The following is a 20,785-nucleotide window of genomic DNA, read 5'->3' on the forward strand; positions in this document are numbered from 1 at the left end:
TATACAGGGTGCTTATGTTAAGTCTGAACATACTTCTATGGTGTGTAAAATCTGCCTAGACAAGCATTTTGAAACAAATAACGTAAGACACCCATGTGTCGACTTAACACAACAACTTTATACTGTCGTCTGCGGTTGAATAGAACGTTGTATCGAAAGTGATCACATCTGATTCGTTTCACAAATCCTTCAAAGCTCTCGACAACAGTTGAGATGAGTTTCCGATGCCGGGTGTCTTACCTCAAAATGCTTCCCTAGCAGCCACTACGCACCCCAGAAGTCTGTCCGGAATTAACATAAACACCCTGTATACAAAATGCAACGAATATATCTTTGCATCGTTATACGCAAGCCTGTTCACCCTATCGCAACAACGCTGCAGCAGCAACGGGGTGTGACGATAAATCCTTTATACGCTTCACCGCCGGAAGACTTAATGGGGTGATAAATTGCTGCATGACTCGTTCGTTATACCGGCGCCGATCAATCGCTAGATAAAAATTTCAGATTACTGCAGGATCACGTCGACGATGTAGCAGCAGAGCGGCGGCAAACGCCTTTTGTTTGCAACCGTATTTGTTGTTCTTGTTTTTTTTTACGCTCACGGTGATACGAGTAAAATACCACATCACCGTGCTTTGCATAGCTTAACGCGAAAAATTCGCCAAACAAAAGAAAATCCAACGTAAATTATTCCGCAACTGACGTGCCTGTCAATTCTGTGCTTACACGAAAATTTTACCGGTACAGATGGAATTTCTTTTCATCGTTTTGTGATTTTCTTTTTCTGTTTTTAAGACGAATTGAACATTCATACTAATGTTTAATGATTCTTGCAGAGCAGGAATTCGTGACAAAGAAGACGACTGCAAAATAACTGTGTGAAATGGTTTAAAGTATATATTTTACAAATTTGTACAAGAGTATTTGAAGAAGGGGAAGCAGTCTTGAACTTTTCTGGCATTATTGTATTCTGTCCATTGTTTTTAAAGGTACGCCGTTTTTCCAAGTCATTTCCTTTTTTCTCTCTTATCTTCACCTATCTCACACTTTTTCATGCCACCTTGAAACGAATGGAAAACTTCAATGGCGAGGCGGCAGGAAGCTCGGAAAACTCAATTAATTAAGGCTGTTTGTTCTTGAGCAGCGAATATAACGCAAGGTGAAGAAATTTAACAGGATTTGAAAAGACAACTGTCCGCTCGTCGACTTTCTAGCTTAATTGAAAATCTATATATCACCATTCGTGTCGAGACCTTGCCCCGAGAAACTTGTTCCGAAGTAAAAAGCTGAGAGACTAGGCGAATCAACAAAAAAGCTCAACTTCTTTGCAATGGGAACGACAGGACGATCGCATTCCTGTATGTCTCGATAGCTCACTTCGGTTCGTTAAATGGAACGGTAAATTTGTCACTGAAACATTATATTTTAAGACACACGAAACAACTCTCGAAAGGTTGAAAAATTCGCTATTCGACAACCGAAAGCGGTGAAAGATCGGAAACTTTTACGGATCATCTCCAGTCGATACTTACTCGATTGTTCGTCCAACTTTCACCCGAATCGATGAAGCCATTTTCCCGAATTCGGAATAAAAAAAAGTAACAATATATTACAAGAAATTTAAGATAAGAAAGGTAGCGCTTTTTACAAACTGCGATCACCACGAAATTTCGAACAGACTTGGTTGTTCGATTGCGATTAATTTTTATTCCCCGAATCCTCGGTGCAATGAAGAACGCCTGCAGAATCAGCGATTCGCTAGTCGCATTAGGAACGAGTACCAGACCGGGGGTGTACTGGACTTGACATGAATGGGCAATCTGTTCAATGCGATCCTTGTCTAGCAATTCGTTTCCTCACCCGCCCAACAAACGGCTCTTGTGCAATGGTGAATCCAAACGGCGATTGACGAGGAGGACTGCAGGCTCTATAATTATCCGAATGAGGTATGAATGCGGACTAATTACCCTACATAGTTTTACGTACATTCGATACGTGCAGTGATAGCATCACCGGTATCAAAGAGAAAAATCCGACCCTGAAAATTGACTCGCTGTAATATATATTATCATACCGTTACCGATTGACTAATCACAAAAGAACAACACGTGAAGAGCAGATCTTCAACGTGGGTATTTCGGTATAACAGCGAAGTAAAACACTCCCCTGAAACTGGCATCTCACTCTTGAATGTCAGCTACTCTTTCAATGCTTCACTCTTCACTCACCGAACCCAGCTCACCGTATACCAACATACATATACCTCTCTCTCTCTCTCTTTTTCTCTCTCTCTCTCTCTTTTTCTCTCTCTCTCTCTCTTTACGTGTTCCCCGAAGTGAGTAATGATCAGTCTCTTCAGTTGCAACTCAACGGTTTGCGCTTCGAACATTTTACACGTTGTACTATAAAATTTCGGTATTCCATCGATCGGTATTGTTCTACGCAAAAATATGCTGCACGTACCTTCACCGCATGCTTCCCCTTTTTTGTCTCTGCATACCGCAGTCCGCTGAAAATGATGAATGAATAAATGAACCGTTCCCTGTATTTTCCATGGGGGAGAGGATGTGCAGCTACAGCCGAAGGTGTCGGAGACGGACCTGAGAAGATATCCGAATAAGAATATCTCTTTCTATTTCTCTGTTCACGATCCGCGTAAGGGTGACCTACAAATCTCGAAAACACTCGACCGACAGGTCGAGACGTATCTCCAGGCGAATGCAATTTTAAGGTATACCACCTTCGCCAGGATGCAGGGTAGGAAAGGCGCGGCGACGTCGCAGACGCCACACGTGGACGTATGTATACCTACCCACCCACCAACCAACCAACCAGCCATCTTCGGTGGTCATAGATCAATAAGCGACTTTGTAGAGCTATCTCGATGCGGCAATGTTTGAGTTGAAAGTACGTTAAGTTGGTTACTGCAAGTCCGGGATTGAGGCACTACTGCACTTCGTAGGTGCCGTGCGAAGAACCACCGTTAACAATCCATCAACTTTACAAGCCATTTGATCCTGCGTTATAAGGAACGAGTTACTTTTTTACATCGGATTCACGATCGACTACATGATCCAATGTATAAGTTCGAACCAGTAACGATCGTCCATCGACGAACAGTTACGCGATTAGTGTCGAGTGGCATCCGGTTGGAGGCAAATAGTTACTACTGATCGATGCCACTTACTACGGTGTACGTATACAATGTGTAGCCCACCCTAAAACCGAAAAGTAATTGCATCGAACAATGGAGTAACGATTAACGAACCTCAAGGTTATCATCGATCAATCGCTCGAAACAAATACATCGGGCGTATTTCGTTATTATACCTACACATGTTCAAAGAAGGTACGCGCGACCTTGCACCGGAATTGGAGTTGTCTTTAATGTTTTCAACACTTTGTACCGAACGTTGAGCTTACGTGTAGAAAATTGTCGTGAGGATCAATCAGCCGAACTTTTTCCATCGTTCATCTGTATAAGTACCTATATGTATTCGTACGCGCGATAACGTGACCATTGGAATTCATCGTGTCAGCTTCTTTGAGTGTCGACCCTTCTTGGGCGGCAAAAGTGTCTACGAATCGATCGTCAGCTCTGCAGTGCAGGGGGGTTAAGTGAGCCGATCTTTTTCGGCCTCAAACTTTTCCAAATCCCCGTAGCTTCATTAGATGCGGAAAAGGTGGAAAATGATTCCGAAAGCACTTCAGGCTTCATTCGCATACCAAATCTGTTGGCAATCCAATGATAATTTGAGCAGGCACTTGCCGAGATGGTAAGTGTTATGGTTGCAGGTTAATTCCCTGTGTAACGTCGTTACTGAAGGTGCTCTTTCTCCGTGCACGATTCAACAAAATTACGAAATTTGAAAGGAAACGAAATAGTAGTATATAATACCTACACACTTTCATGATTACAATACACTGTCATTCGAGTGCCTTCTTCAGATAAGAGATAAGATCAATTTCGCGTCTTTAAAAGCGACCGAGGCTGGTTTTAAAGCGACATCGCAACGCCCACGGCGCCGAAACGTTGCCGGGGGGGGGGGGGGGGGGGGGGGGGGGGAGGGCAAAGAAGAAGGGAAAAGCGAGAAGAAGAAAAAGGAAAAGAAGAAACGAAACGAAAGTTCTCGTATTTGCAGACGAGAAGCTGAAAGGTTGATCAGTTAAAAGATGAGACCCTGCTTGTTAATCACGAACTAAAAAACCGTTCTACTGAAGGATCGAGTTCGCTTGAGAATGGTCCTTATTTTGCATATTCCAGAGCTCCGAGAACGGCGGAGACCTTGACTGCATTTAAACGTCGATGCAGAACGGCGCGGATGCCTCAAGAGGCTGTAAAGTCACGTAAGACTTTCAAGGGGAACGGAAACTTGTTCACCGATTGATTTCCCGCTGTTCGTCGGATCCGCGACCTCGAACTCCATGCACGAGGCGGCGGCAAGTCCGGGGTGGATTTCGTTGGAAAACATGAACAGCGTCACATCCCGCGTCAATTAAACAAAGTTCGAAGCAACATTTTTATGACGGAAGCTACAAGTTATGAACGATTTGAAAAAAAGGTTACGCAATGAGAACGTTCAAGTTGATCGGTAATAATTAATTGGTGACGTTTCTGATCCGTTCTAATGTTTCGAGGCTCATTTTACCCGCTGAATGGACACTCACAAATTGTGTTTGAAAAAATCAAGAAATGTTAGAGCCTTCTTCTTTCTAATAAAATATATTTTCAACAATTTTAGACTATCTTTTTCTTCAATTTTCAAAAAATCATCGCAAATAACAGTTGTACCTATTTGACAAGTTATCAATGTTCGAAAATCTCAAAATCAAATTAACGGAGCAACGCCGGAAAAATATACCCTCCAGATGCGTATTAATGAAAATTCTGTGATTCTAATTATTTATTATTCCATTTTATTTCACGTGACATTTAATTAACAATCAGTAATTCGGCGGTTTTTTACATTTTCAGCTCGAGAGGTACGAGGATTCGAGTTTTCAAAGCCCTAAAAACGAAGGCACGTGTTGCCCAAAGTTAAATACTAGGATTTTCACGATATTGGACGTAATTGATAAATTTCTTTTCCTGCTCCTTTTATTCGGACGGAGCGTGGTAAGGAGAGAGAGAAAGTAAGAGAGAGAATTAGTGCCTGTCTCTCCGAGTTCTGTACGTGTAACGGGCGTAGAAATTAGGGTGCCAAGGCCCGGTGATCAAACTCACAAACTTTTGAATGTTTATTATTTCGCATTTCGTTTTAGGGACTCGTAATATCCACCGAGGCGATTCGCTTTACATCTCTCGTAACAATGTCACACTCGCCAAGCAATTTCACCCTCTGTGAGGGCAATATTGCTCTCGTCGCGTAACCTCACATGCGAACAATACGACAACGTGAAACTATGGGTAAGGATAGGTTTCCATCTCTGTTGGATATTGACACCGATTAATACATTTCGCGAATGCATCTCAGGCGAGGAATATCACTGTACGAATAATTATACGTATGCTGTATAGAGGTGTATAATTGTAGATAAATGGACTTTCACGAAGACGAGCGACGACGTGCGCGAAATGTGATAAGAATACGGGTCTGGGAAAGCACGCAAATGGAAAATTACAGCGACTAATGCATTCTCTGCAGGATTATTGTACGTCCGGTGAAAAGGGATTATGGAAGGGTGTTCGCGCCCTTCGTTGATCCTGACAAAGTTGGCTCTTTGCGCGGCGTGGCGCTACTTATAAGCCGCCAAATGAAAAAGCAAATATACTTCACGTTTTACATACCTGTTTATATTCCAAAATTTGAATAAAAATATGAACGATATGTATAACAATTTCGTAAAATTTGAATTTATTATTAGGGTGAGAAGTAATATTGAAAATAATCAACATTCACGATGATGTGCGAAAGCCCGTTGGTGTCTGAATTTCGATATTTTGAAATTCTTTACTTCGAAAGTGTGTAAGCATCGCAGCTCGCGAAACGGTTTTGAATTTTGCGCATAATATATGTTGTACCATTTTTGAACTCCCCGTTTCTCGGTTTTCAGAAAAGAAAAGGAAATCATTGTAATCACCCTGAAAATGAATAGTTGAGCTTTCACTATATCACAACGTTTCCAATTTTAGACAAAAAAAAATCGTCATTTTTTCATGTAATATGGAATCCGAGGGCTTCAAAAGCGTTAATCACGAATCTGGATACATAGTTCGAAATTCGAATTGGATACTACTCTTATCTTTTCTCTGTAAACTGAGAACCGGCAGTGTGAGAACGAGAAATTTGCTTTGACGGCTCATGGCCAGTCTAAAGTCGCTTGCTTAATTTCACAATTACCGAAGCGAGCAGAAATATTGGAATAACTGTTCGTCAAATTTCCACCCATCATCTTTCGAGTAGGTATATCCATGAAATTGTATGTGTGTATATAATATATAAATATATATATGTGTGTGTGTGTGTGTGGTGAAATCTCTAACGCAGAGAACATTTCAACAAGGGACAAATATCCGTTCTTGTCACTCGATTTGCGTCTACATACCTATAACATGGGGGGTAGGAATACGTATAGGAAACCGTGAAGGATTTCACGTGCAGGCGACGTAACTCAGGCGAAACAAGAAAATGAAATGACGCCGGTACGGTTGGACAAACATCCGTATAATATGGGAATGCTTATAGATACTGCGTTTGTTATATATGTACGTTATACGCGTAACGTATAGCGCGATGGGAAGCGTGATAATATATTTTCTTTTCACTCTTCCCAACCCGAAAGACACAAGTGCCACCATCAATCTTAAAATACGCATATAAATTCGGAGCTGAGTATAACGTATTTCGATTTTGCTTTTGACAGGGGAACAAGAAACGCGGGCGCGTCCTTGAGGCTTGCTTTCGTTACGTGCCAAATTTCGTATCGTCTTATCGCCGAGAATGGCAGAAAAGAAAAACATTCATCGAGAAACAAACGTCGCGAGGTTTGAGATGCGAGAAAATTATTTTTCAAAAGTGACAAGAATTAAAATTCTGTCGCGACCCGGTTAGAAAATCCGGCAGTTAAAACGAGATTCAGAAGGTGAAACAACCTCAGATTGCATTTCGTGAAAAAATATTCATCATCTAATAATTAATGATGATAATAATACAATGACAACGTTAGAGCTGTGCTTGAAACTTGATGAAATTTTCCCCGTTTCGAAGGTATATACGCATATATTTCAGCGTGAAGTATGTACTCGCAAGTATTTCACATACTGTAAAGAGCTTAAGAGTCTCGCGCGCCTTGAGGAAAATTCCTGTGTTGTTTTCTTTCTTCGTTTCGTTATTTCTTAGCGAGTGATTAATCGGCCGCAAGTTTGTAAAGCGTAACTTAAACCATTAACCCCATCCGTTATCGCCCGAGGAGCAACGAGCTTTTTTCAATTTTTTATACACAATGTATTTAAAGAAAAGCCCGACTCCTGAACGTTGTTACAACATCATTGATAATTCAATATGATCCGACATGACTTGCAGCGTTGACAATTTTTCGTTCTCTTGCTCATTTATCGTGAACCTTGCCCTTAATACATGTATAATATATATGCACATATATTATATAACTGTATATGGGAAAACTTCGGACACCACAGATTGTGAGGCGCTACTAAGCGTATGTACCTGCAAGTGTGTTGGTTTATACATTACGCATCTATATTGTACGTTTTACATACCATGTATACATGCGGGTAATTGAATATACGGAAAGTAGGTAGCAGACGATCGAAGCTCGTAATTATTTTGTCTGACTTTCTCTTGAGCGCGGTTCTATCAGGACAATTTAATTGCTATCCAATATTATACGAACCGAGTGCCCAACGGTCGGGTTGTAAAAAAATTCTCACTCCTTAGCTAAGAAGTAGAGATAATTCTTGTCGGAGGAAATAAATTCTCCGCCAATTGAACGAATTCAAAAATTGTTGCAATTATAATTGATGATAGGACAAAGTTTCTCAAATTGCTGCAGTTCAAGCATTTGGCAAGAAATTAATTACAAATCCGATATACACACCTAATCCTACTGAGCGGAATCGCGTCGAGAAATTTTTTAGCACATTTTTATACCTACCGAAAATGGCAATTAATTTTCTTCCTCGAATGAGTTATTGCGTCGAATGCTTGTAAAACCGTGTTTTATAACACTACCGCCGGGTAAAAAATCGTCGAAAATAAACTTATAACGTAATATTTGAATCCCCCTCGTCACCCTCCACCCCCTCCCCAAAGCCCGTTACATACAAACGGATTCCGTTGTGAAAAATAGACATTTACGTACCAAATGGGGTAGTAAATTTATCTTATGGTCGGGCGAGGTTTCGGTGTCTTTCTAACTATTGCAGCGGCGGCAGATTTTTTGATTTTTTTTTGTTCTACAATTTTTCCATCTACCGTTGAATATTTTCCGCGCTGTGCTACAAAAATTCGCGAACACCGACTTCAGGAATTTAACATTCGAGAGTTTCTTTTTCCTGGACATTAAAATTGAACAAAAAACATTTTACCGGCACTAGATTCCTCCCGTTCGCCAACGTGGAATACGAGTAATTCCAAAGCCGATTGCAGGGAAAAAGAGACTTGACTATACTGGGACATTATATGTAATAAAGTTTTCTGGTAATTAATTTTTTAATTGCCGTCGAGCAAGAGTGGCGTAACAGCTTGTGCTAAGTATACTCGTCTCCGGCATAAAGTCGGCCCTCAGCTCCGACAAAACCCGTGGCGATATAAGAAAGAATGTAAAATAAATATCACTAACACTTCGTCGCTCGCTCGAAGGGATGTTAAAACGTCGATGTAAAAACTATAAATTTTATCCGAAAATGTGACACTTCTGCTAAAATTGTTACGTTCGGCAGAAGAAAAGTTTTACATCACGTTTCATTTATGGAAGTTGATTTGCTATCGATCGATTATCGAATCTTATAACAATTTTATTAGGAGACAGTCGAACGTTGAGTATTCATCAAATTATTATATTCTTGATTTGTGCAAAAATCTCTTTGAAAAAAATTGAAAGATATAAAATTGCGGATGAAATCGAACGAATCTCCTAGATTATCAAGCACTTTAAAACAATTTGTTTTGTTCGTCATTGCAGCATAATCTGTTTCAGTATTCTTCAAGAGTTATTCGTATAATGCGACTCAAAAATAAAACATAATTTAATAAATTCTCAATCTTCGTCTTTGTCGTGTAATAAAAAATTAATAACTAGTATAAATATTTGGCCAATCTACCTCCTCGTCGATTAAAAAACCCTGCTTGCATTCTTTCTTTTTTCTCCCTTTTGTTTTCTTTTATCCAGCAATAAAAGTCGAGAGCTTCAGCGCCGAGAGGAATTCCAATGTGCGTGCGTTAAACGTCTGTTACACCCATCCCCAAAGGTTGTGTGTAGCCGCCGACGCAAGTCAACCGGAAAGAGCACTCAGGGAAACGGATAGAACCCGGACTAATTTAGTGGAGGTCCCTGATTAATCGTTCGAGACGATGTGAATTCAGGCAGTCGATCGCGAGACGAAGGAGGAGGACTTATAGCAGCTGCTCGATTTTGGGGCAAGAAGAAGAAGAAGAAGAAGAAGAAGAAGAAGAAGAAGAAGCCGAGAGGTCGCTGCTAGGGCAAGACTTTCTTTTCTAACATGTGTCACCTTGATAGATGATAATTAAGAGTGATCGTTGTCTCGCCGCTGAAGCAACTTCGCATCTCATCTGTACATTCTTATACCTATATATATATATATGTTGATCGAAAACTTTGAAAACGCCTCACGAGTCTGTGTCCCTCGGTCTTGGTACCTAACTGGCTAATTTAACTTTGATCAATTCTTTGATAATTCAACGGTTTCGGCACAACTTGTATACGTATGCATGCTCAGTTATACGGAGTGAATGCCATCTTTGAAGTGTGGGTGCGCAGGTGTGCGTGCAAGGCTTACCAATCTCACTGATAGACTTCATTACCACCCTTCGAACACTCGCAAACTACGTTATCGTGCAAAAAAGACGATCGTCGAAGTCGAAAACACAAGGAGAGAAAGGGGAAAGTTAAAAACGAGTTATTTATATTGCGATAGGTAGTGAATTTAACCAGCGTGGAAGGGTTCCTTTTCAACTTAACTTTTGTTACCGAAATCGCAAGTCATCTCGGATTGTTTTGCTTTCAACATAAAAACAACAAGAAGAGCAAACGAACCGTCTACATACAATTATAATTCTCGGCATCCGATGCTGGACGAGAAAACTTGAGTTTTCGATTTATGATAAGAATTTTCAAGTTGCGGGCAAGAAAAAATATCACAACAATTACACACACGTGTTTAATATCAATACCTACGTTTTTGTTAGTCGCCGTGTAACGAGCGAGTCAAGCCTGTAATGGAGGCTATATGAACGGAAACTGCACGACAGTCGAAGGAACCGCTTGGTACAAACTTAGCTCGTTTCAGAACCAAGGGAAATTATATTAACACGCCACTATAGCTAACAGTTATTGACCACGAATAGGAGGTGGGATGAATCCCGGAAGCATGATCCCCTCGAGAAGATTTCCATTAAGAAAAGTGGACAGACAGACACGCGAACAACAGACCTTGATATTGCCTACACTTGCAGTTATTCCTTTTGATTGAAACAGCAATGTAATAAATCTCCACAATTTGTCTATATTATACGTAAATCGGACAGATGAGACGATTGCAACTTACATGTTCCGTACGATACTAAAATTACATCGTTAAGTATCGTATGCCTATCGTGCGAAAATGTGAAAATTTAAAAATAACGTGGAACGTTAGATTCCGCGCATAATTTCGGATGTGCGATTAAATTAATCTCTCTTATCTATTGCTCTTTTCCGCTTACCGCAAGATCCAACAAGCAATCTCTTTCCTGATTTCTATCCCTCTGCATTCTACAGGCGAGTTTTCCGTTCGACGGGGTAAAATATCGGACGCGAAGTTATGCGGGATCGAAATTAACGTGCGGAACACGAGAGTGCGCAGTACAGTACATGCATATATCAGCGTTCAATTACTCTTGACGGGATTCGTATTATATGTATGTATGTAGATGTAGGTACGGAATGAAATCGAGACGTGTCAGGATTGCGAGATCACCCTTGGGAAACCGTGTATGCGCCCAAATTATTTCGCGTCGTTGACAATTAGTGAATATTGCCGAGATTTGGCGGGATGAAAAATGTTAAGCGAGAAAATTTTTCAACAATAAAACCCGCTTGCGGAATAACGGAACTCACCGTCGATCTCACAATTTCGAACACATACTCCGAGTGCATTTGTTAGTTAATTACTTGACGATTGCCGAGGCGAATACGCATTTCGGGTTCTAACGACAGCCGGATCTCCTTATTATTCGATCCTCTCTGGCCTTTTTGCCACTCGGCTCTTCCCTTCTGGCAGTAAGGCGACATAACGAAGGAATTTTCGGATCGTCTTTGAGCTAACGACGTCACTTGAGTCAACTCTTTGGGCTGAACGACAAACAATGTTCGAGGCGGTCGTGTCTCGAATACGAGTTCCGCGACACTCGCAAGAAATGTCAGCCTAAGGGTCTGACCGACGAGGCCTCTTACTACTGATACCGAAATCCGTGAGTTTGTCCCGAGGTTTAGGAAGGTTGCCGGACAAAGATCGATAACGCGTAATAATAATTTTAGGGCGAGATGATCGTGCGTTGAGGATTTCTTAAATTGTTATATCCGTGATCGGCAAAAACATTGAATAATTTAACAACGAGCAAAAGTTTACACGTTAACGTCTCATTTCGTATCGCTTCGAGATGGTTAAAAATCTAATAACCACTCCGTAAGTAATCCAAGTTTTTCTGTGAGAGTTCGCGCAAGGCGGGATGTTGAAAATAAAACATAAAAATGACGCACGCAAGGGTGTGTGTTCGATATAAGTGCGAGCAATTTCTTGGGTAACCCGCACGCCCATGTTTGCTCCTTGATTATTGACCGTCGCGATATTTGCTATTGGACAGTGAGCCAGACGCGCGTTTACCATCCACTCGGACTAATTACTATTATTATTGCATCATGTTTGCGGGCAGACTTGTTATGGCTGTGCGTTTTATCCGGCTTCGTTCGATCAAATATATTTTCCGGTGACTTCGAGCTCGCGATGAAAATCTATTCTCGGTCACGCTTCTAATCACGGCGACTTGTCTCTGTCGCTGTTAATCGCGGAAAATCGACGTCGGGGAAATTTGTGAAATTGGGACAACGTTCGTGTAATACGGGTTCGGGTTATACCTCGTCTTGTAACTCCGGAGAAGACACGTGTTGTAAACGAACTTAATTCAAACTCGTCTACCGTCTATAATTTTAAAAGCTTCATAAATATATGAGAGAGCTACAATTTTCGAGCAAAGTATCGATCGGCTCCTTTTTCTACCGATGTACGAAAGCGTCGACAATTTTTCGGCAAAAAAGCTTGCACGATCCAGCGAACCAAGTGTTGAAGAAAAAATGACAAAATATCGGAAAAAACACGCGGCCGATGTTTTCTCTGTACCTATATACATACATATGTGCAATTTTTTTTATCGAACCAAATTTTTTTTTTTTTCATACCGATGCCGGCCGATACTCGCCTGGAGAAATTGATACGTTTAGAGGGCGGTTTTGGCCGGCACTCACATCGACCCGATGCTTTTTAGAGGAAAGACTGCGGTGTGTGTAAGTATAAATGCTCGACGTAGACACAGCGGCGCCCAGTTGCAGGCATATAAGCATGACTGTCGAAGTGTCTCGGAGAGGAGACATTCGGCGTCCTTGTTTGCACTTGGCAAATGTCTAGCGGGGTTGAAAGTTGCTGATTAATTGGCAACGATCGTACAACCTACGTACGTCTACGCGGAGATACCGCGTGCATACAAAAATCGATTACGACATCTGTACACCGCAGGTACCCTCAGACTGCATAATCATTCTTCGACTTTGCATGTGCAGCGCAAAGTTGTGTCTCTAAACTTGGTGGAAGTCGTCTGTTCGCCACGCAGAGCTTTCCTGAGTCATTTTTTGCCTTCAGAGAAAATGATAAATCGTTCTTCTTCGACGAGTGGTTGAGCAACGTGGCGCCGAGAACTTCACGGCTATCGGCAGATGCTTTTGAGTCAATTCTGCGGGTGGAAAAGGACGGAGAACTTGGTGCAAGCTACAAGGCTTTAGCTTCGCGACAAGGAATCGATGTACTGCAAAAAATACTGCGAAAGAGATACTTTAATATTAAATATGACTGGGTTAGAGTGACGCATTTTTTCCCCGCCAGATGTCGCACGATCAGCGGCACATTTTCATTCCCGATCGCGATTCGGATACTCGGATGCCGCTTCCATTTTCGGCTGTACAGTAATCGGAGTTCGGTTATTCGTTGGTTCTGCAGGATTATCGTGGCGATTAAATTACGACACTGACAGATTAAGGGACATTATGGGCTGCTAACTCATTTTACCCCCTCGCCCAATCATACAGGACGTTAACCCACGCATGCAAGGGCGTGTAATATTGTAACGGGTTAGAAATTCCTCTCCGCGGTAATATTTTCACCGTATCTAATTCGTCAACCGTGTGAATGAGAACGGGTTGGAAAAAATAACGCGACTGTGTAACCGTTTTGTGACCGCCACATTCGTCGTGTTATCGTTTAGATATATTTTTCAAGCATTAAACGCCCAATTGACTCTCTCGACACTCGTAAAACGAACGATATAACAATACCGCGACTTTTAACCCGTTGCAAAAATCTGAATTGAAACATACGGTATAATTATATCCATACGCAATGTATCCGCGAAATGTCTGAAAGCAGTGCATATTAACCCGTTAAAGCCCGGGAAAAACCTGGATCAGATAGCATCAAATTAATTGTTCTACTCATAGCAAAATGTAAAATTAAAATATACGTCGTGTATTTTTTCTTGTGTCATTTCCAATTGTATATCAAAAATCATCCACACAAATTATACTGAGTCATTATTTTGAAAAACTTACGGTACCAATCGGTTCGGTTTGTTAGTGTAAGATCGTACTGGATAAATTTACAGTTCTCCATTATTTTCGTCATAAAAAGTATTACACGAATAAATTGAACAAGAAAAAATGTGAAACAGGTTTTCTTCATCGTTTTTTCCGTTGAATCGATTGGCGCAGTAAGTTTTTCAAAATAATGACTCTGTATAATTAGATTAAATAATTTTTTATAAAGAATCGCAAATGGCATAAGAACAACTACGTATATTTTATTTCCCCATTTTGCTATGAATCGAATAGTTAGTTTGGTGCTATCTGACCCAGTTTTTTCCTGGGCTTTAACGGGTTAACGCAGTCTGTATAACAGAGAACTGTAATTCGAATGTTCGGTGTGAAAGTGAAAACATAAAAGTGAGCGAAAAATCAATCGAAGCTTGCATATTCGGGACCAGAAAAATAATTAACCAACTACCCCTGCAGCAAGTAGACTTGTCTGTTTGTCCGACCGTTTTATACTTCAATAAACTGTATTGCGAGTTTTGTTGTTTCGCAACTTTTTCCTGAAACAATATTCCAATGTATACATCTTGCTTGAGAGTCATTGTGGCATGAATACCCCGAATACAATAAGAGCATAAATTCATTGACTGTGATAATTCGATTCTAACATTCTTCTCTGATGCAAAGAATTCAGGTCTCATTATACTTTTACAAATCAGTAGGTAAAGTTCTCTCGTATAGATCAAGAGTTTTACTGATTTTGTCAAATTATTTCGTTATGCATTGTGATTTCTTTGGAACGATTGTACGAAATAATAATATGAAATTATTGCGGTAAAACCCTTTTCAATTTGGTGAGAGTATTTATTTACCCGATAAAAATAATTATGAATAATATTCTCTTTTCAAATCGAATAAAAACGAATTCTTTCGATGAATTAAAAAATCACGTTCATGGATGGTTTAAGAAACAAATTTTCCATGGTCTAGTGTTACGTTGATTGTTTATTTATTTGTATTCAAAGCGGTCCCGCCTCATTTGGGCATCATTACACACCTCGCGAATTACACGACAACAAGTATAATACCCGTGAAATCAAGGCGAGTAAAAATAACGCGCTGCAAGCTGTTACGGGAATCTTTGCACGTAGCAAATTATTATAATCGCTCATATAGCTAATCCGTTTCGACGTATTGCTGTATCGATCGGCGTTATATGTACATACGTTTATGATGCACGCAGCTGACGATGCTTAAGGAATGTACATAATTAATTTCTAATTTGGTGTTGCTATTTTTCACGCGAGTAGCAACCAAGTGTCTTGATTAATTAATTGTTTGCGACGTCTTTTCGCAGCTCTTGCCCATTCGATAATAATTGCCGCCTCTTAAGGCGAAACGCTGATAGTTTATCAGTAGAATCAAACGTAACAATTGTTCCATTCTGATGAAGAGAAGAACGAGAAAAATAAAGTAGATAAATAAAACGCAACATCTCGCAGATGCGTGACTGGCATAAATGTCGATTCGTAACTTTGATTCGAAATTTAATTTACTCATAGAAAACAACCGGATTCAAGTAGAAGGGAAGAGGAAAAAATTCAGCAACAATATACAACGAAGAGCAAGCAACTCGCCGAAATCTGCTTAGGAGAGCAAAACAGAGAAGCGAAATGAAATGAAATACCGGGTAGGCTAAAGTCAATTAGCAATACAGACTTAAACTTGCTTCCCTTCTAATCTTGTTCTCATAAATACAGTTGTTGTAAAAGTTTAATAGAGATAGAGAGAGAGAGAGAGAGAGAGAGAGAGAGAGAGCGTTACATAGATGCAGATATACTATTTATACATTAATCCTCAAATACCTTTTGACCTTAAATGACTTTTGAAAGAGTACATTTATCGTAAAATGATAAGAGACCTTTTTTGTAGAGCGTTCAATCCCCTACAACGGCACGATCTGGTAATATCAGTACACTAATGCGTTGACGAGTTACAAAATTCTAAAGTAAAAAAAAATAAATTTCCCCATCTCATTTGAATGGGAAATAGAAAATCCCGATGATGTACCTCTAAATATTAATATTGAAAGCTGAAACTTGGACAGCATCTTTTTTTCGTCATTTCGAACAACATTTTCGACTTGGATTTTGAAAAAAAATTGTCGATCTTTTTAATAAAGTCTGATATAGATATATATTTATATAAGTACGAATCCATTTTTCAGCGAAGTTGCATCTAGTCTGGCAATCGTTGGATTTGCTAGTTTGATAAAATACAAAAATTGACACAAAAATCAGCGCAGACAACGCATCTCTCAGAATACGCTTTTATTATCACCCATGTACTGAAAGTGTACGTATTCGCGGTTTTTGATCTACGTAAACCGCGCCTTACAAAATAAAACTACTTATATTAATTTATCGGAAGCCGATTTGATCTTGGCTCGGTGGCCCCTGCGAACGCTCGATTTTAAATTCGTTTCCCCTGTTTTCCCAACGGATTTATCGAGTTACATGTTATTTACGGGGAGGCGCGGCGGAACCTCGCAGATTTCACCCTCTTCAAGTTTCGCCCTCACGTATAAATGTTCACCTGCGAGAAATAAAACGAGTCATAAACATTCAACCCTTCTTTGTCGTCGAAGTTGGATGATTGTTAAAAACGTGTGCATGTATATGCATACGATATAAAGGTATATACAGAATGCATGACACGGACGTGTAATCGTTATCAAATGTGAGTGAACTCCCGAGCTATTATCGCTCCACCGTAATAAATCAAACGGCCGTTATGATAAATGCGTAGAAAATTTCAAAACATAAACGTGATCAAGCTAAGCTTTTTACAACTCGGAGCTTATAAATTTGATTGTATTGTCTCGATATCTCATGTAACGCGGAACTTTCACGTTCCTCGTCCATCGTTTCGAGAATGCTGTACGAGCCAAGTAGGTGTAGTAACAGAGAGTTGTCATAATTGGACGGTGCTTGTTTCTTCTCTTCAGCATCTTCTTTTCCTCTCTGTTGCTCTACTTCTCTTTCATTGCTGTTTTTTTTTTTTTTAAATTATTTTTCTGTCCATTTTGCTGCTTTCTTTCCGGTAGAAAAAATACGATGAAATTGCCTACGTGAGTTTCTGCAGCAACGAAGGTCTTCAGCTTGAGAGCAATTCGCTGAAATCTACTTTCATTTACTTTTTTCTTATTTATTCACATATACATGTATATATGTATATGTGTATATATTTTTTTGCCATTTCACTTCCTCTCGTGATTTCGCAAGCTGAACCTTTGAATACGAAGTTCGAATTTGAAGCGTTAATATGAAAAATTACAAAGCGAACACGCGCCCTCGTCAAAGACGTATCCATGTACCTACACATCCTACCCGTAATATTGTGCAAAGAAAGCGTGAAATCGTTGATCCGAAGATAATTCGCGAGTATAGCATTATGTTATTATACACCCGATGCCTCGTTCGTTAACATAAAATTAATGACACCCTTAGTTAAGGCGGGACATAAAATCGACGATACGTCACAGCTAATGTGAGTTAAGACTGGCTTGTAACGATAGCTAACACCGGGTTTATTGAACATAAAAATGTGAGATATCTACCTGCAGAGCAGCGCCATGCGCCAGTTTCGCTCTGCGGACACGGAATGGTTGGATAAATTTTTACAACCCAGTAATTTGTTACCGGTGCTCTTACATACATTTGTACGTACATATTGGCCCGTACCTGTGTCTATGTATGCATTTATATATTTATATAATACCTCTTCGACAGTACAAAAGGAGGGAAAAACCAACCTGAGAGCCGAACCAACTCTTATATTATTATATGTATATCCCACCCTCCCGTTTGGAGACGCTTCTTGAATAGAAATAACGAAGCACCCACCGAATATTTCGTTAGCCTCTTATACTGAGGAATCCATACAGCGGTCTACGATATACATATACCTATATATATATATATATATATATATATATATATATAATATATTTATGTATGAACAATTGAACGTACAGCATCGAAGTATAGGTACGATTGTACATACATAAAGATTAAAATAATTCGTCAAAATGGTAATGAATTTTTTTGTACTTGGTACACCTTCGACTCAGGCTGTGGGATTAATGGATTAATCTCAGACTTTATTCAGTTTGTTCAAGTCAATTCAATTCGTCGATTAATCGGCTCTATCAATTAACCGTTTATTATTAAACAACTTATTCTATTTACTAGGTACTAGCGCTAGTAATAAACCACTTGATTACACGTTACCAAATCGATTTTGCACATATTTCTTCCGCGCTGATCGACGAATGGAGCAGGAATTTATAAATTTCGTAACTAATGCAACTCCGTTTGCGTCACCAAGTTTTACAATTTTTTATGATAAATATTGAAAGAGAAAAATATCTAAGCCTCAACATATTGCCTGGGTTATACAACCTTTCATCACTGCAAGGATGAACAATTCCGCAGCCTCGTCTGGTTATTAATTATTATTCTCCGCAAGACCGCCTTAAGTCATCGCATTGTTATTCAGGGGAAATTCGCGAATTTCCTAGCGCGATAAGACACGCGTGTATATAACGTCACATGGTTTGATGTCGTTGATGGTAAAGCTCTCGAAGTCGCGAAGCGGGTAAGTTCGCGTCATTCGACCGGCGCGACATTGTTGCACTTTATCATCCATCGTTTTTCGTCCATAGTTCGTAGTTTTTATCGTTTATCTTCCTGCGACCGATACGTGCTGTACATGCGGCAGTTGAGCGAAATCGCGCCTTTCGATTTTGACCGTCTTTTACTCCGCATTTCTCTATGTTTTTTTTCAAATTTCTTATTTCATTTTTCTATCTTCTCGTCCCCCGGCACGATACCGAGGGACCTCGATCAGCCTGTCACCTGGCTGAATTGGGGAGGATTCAAAGAAAAAATCCGTCTTGATTATGCGCTGCTGCTCGCGACGCCAACCGATTTATTATTATATTCGCCCCTGCAGCTCGGTGTGAACTATGTGTGTTTGTATATACCACGTCATTTCAAAGACCAAAAGTGCGTGCTAATCATTCTTTGGGATAAAAAAATTTCCGCCGTGAGTTTACACAGACGGGGCAAAGCTTTACCTCAATTTCACACCTAATATTGGTTTGACCGAACTCTCGGAATATGGCAAAAAGAATATTTCGAAATCATATTACCTATTCAATTGTTCGGAATATTCGATATTCTCAAGGTTCCTTCGCCGAGTTTGTATGGAATCAGAATTTTAATCACTCTACGCTGCGCCACGTGGACTCTGAAAAAAGATGGTACCGTGACTGTGCGCAAGCTCAGGTAAATCAAGTTTGTTTTCGAGATGCATGAAAGAATATATATATACATAAGAAAAGTAAATAAAATAATGGACAATATTCTTCCGTAGTTGTAGAAAAGAATACAAAAAGAACGACAACGCCCGTATCCCGTTGCAACTTTTCTATATCGAAACTAGTTTTCTAAGAATAAAAATTTCACCTCATCGCTCGCTGAATCCAGACATGAGGGACAAGTAGGTATAAAATCTTGTTGAGAACCTTCGAGGAAAACGGCTGGTACATGTATCGAGCCTTGAAGCTCGAGAGAAACCTTGTACGAGTTGAATTCAGAGGTTTGCAGCGGCACGAAAGCTCTGCATGAATATTTGCATATCTGTATGTATTTCCATAAATATGATACTCGGAATCGCGTATACCGAAGTAATTCTGTAATTGGGGTGAAAATTCAGGGGAAACGTTGTCCGAGGATGATTCGAACCGGTTCGTCATCCGGCTAATGGACAAACTATAATTTGTCGCACGTTTTTGCAGCCCAAAGTGGGGAGGAGCTTTTTACCTCCCCTGATTATCCGCAAATCAAACTCGACGAAAGAGGACGAGTCGTTCCTCCGGTGTGCCTCAGCTGTACCTGCACGATTATACGACTCATCAATATGCATTACCGAAGCCCCGTCGTTAATAACCATGCAACAGGAGATGTTTGTCCCTTAGTTTTGTCAGAAGTGTCTCGAGGCTCCGCGAAGATTTTGCCTCGGGCGATAATTATCCACCTTCTTGCTCAACTATAAACAATCCCGTCAAATCCGGTTCAACGACGTCTTCGACTCGGCTACAAGGGCGCAAAACACCTACGCACCGAATAGCTATCAGCCACCCTTGTTGTTATATCGCTGTACACAAATCCGCGTCGTATTAAGCCAGGTGTCTAATTTATACGGCTGTCTTAGGGATGCAGGATGAAAATACGGACGAGATTAAATTATCTATCGACTCTGTTTTACGAGGTTTGAAAAATTTAGCAAACAAATTTACAGGATCTTCAAACCTTTCGAAGGATCGAAGCGAGGAATAAATTTTAAATAAACACAAAATAAAAAAAAATAAAAACATTTCAACGGTCTTACGGATATTCCTACTTGGTCGTCCGGTTCCGTGACTATTATTGTTATTGTTGTTATTATTATTACTGAAGAGAAAAACATTACCGGGAATTATAAAACTGTAACTCGTTATCGCGGTGTAAATTTCTCGCACGGCTTTGTAGGTGCGAACCATCCGCCATCGGCTTGTGCACACGAAGTGCGAGGTGATAGCTGGTGTCAGCTAATATGACAAGGCCCTCGGCTTGAGGTCCGTGCGTAACGTTATCAAATTTGACGAGCCTCGCTACGAAAGGCACGATTGTTTACCGTGGTT

At 40.2% G+C, this 20,785-nt stretch overlaps 1 protein-coding gene across 3 annotated transcripts in view; it reads right to left on the reverse strand.

Moving 5' to 3' along the window:
* The window catches only part of LOC124174849 (cyclic nucleotide-gated cation channel subunit A), a 66,537-nt gene that overhangs the window by 38,920 nt on the left and 6,832 nt on the right, over positions 1 to 20,785 (reverse strand). The window contains exon 1 of one of the 3 annotated variants that reach the window (XM_046554414.1): positions 3,427 to 3,456. The exons of 1 other annotated variant lie outside the window; for it this stretch is intronic. The gene's annotated coding sequence lies outside the window, so the exon portion shown is untranslated. Of the gene's footprint in view, positions 1 to 3,426; positions 3,457 to 20,785 lie in introns of those variants that run through there. One more of the 3 variants, XM_046554416.1, reaches the window with a different exon arrangement.

The sequence above is a fragment of the Neodiprion fabricii genome, chromosome 2, assembly GCF_021155785.1.
Source record: "Neodiprion fabricii isolate iyNeoFabr1 chromosome 2, iyNeoFabr1.1, whole genome shotgun sequence".
Taxonomy (NCBI): Eukaryota; Metazoa; Arthropoda; class Insecta; order Hymenoptera; family Diprionidae; genus Neodiprion; species Neodiprion fabricii.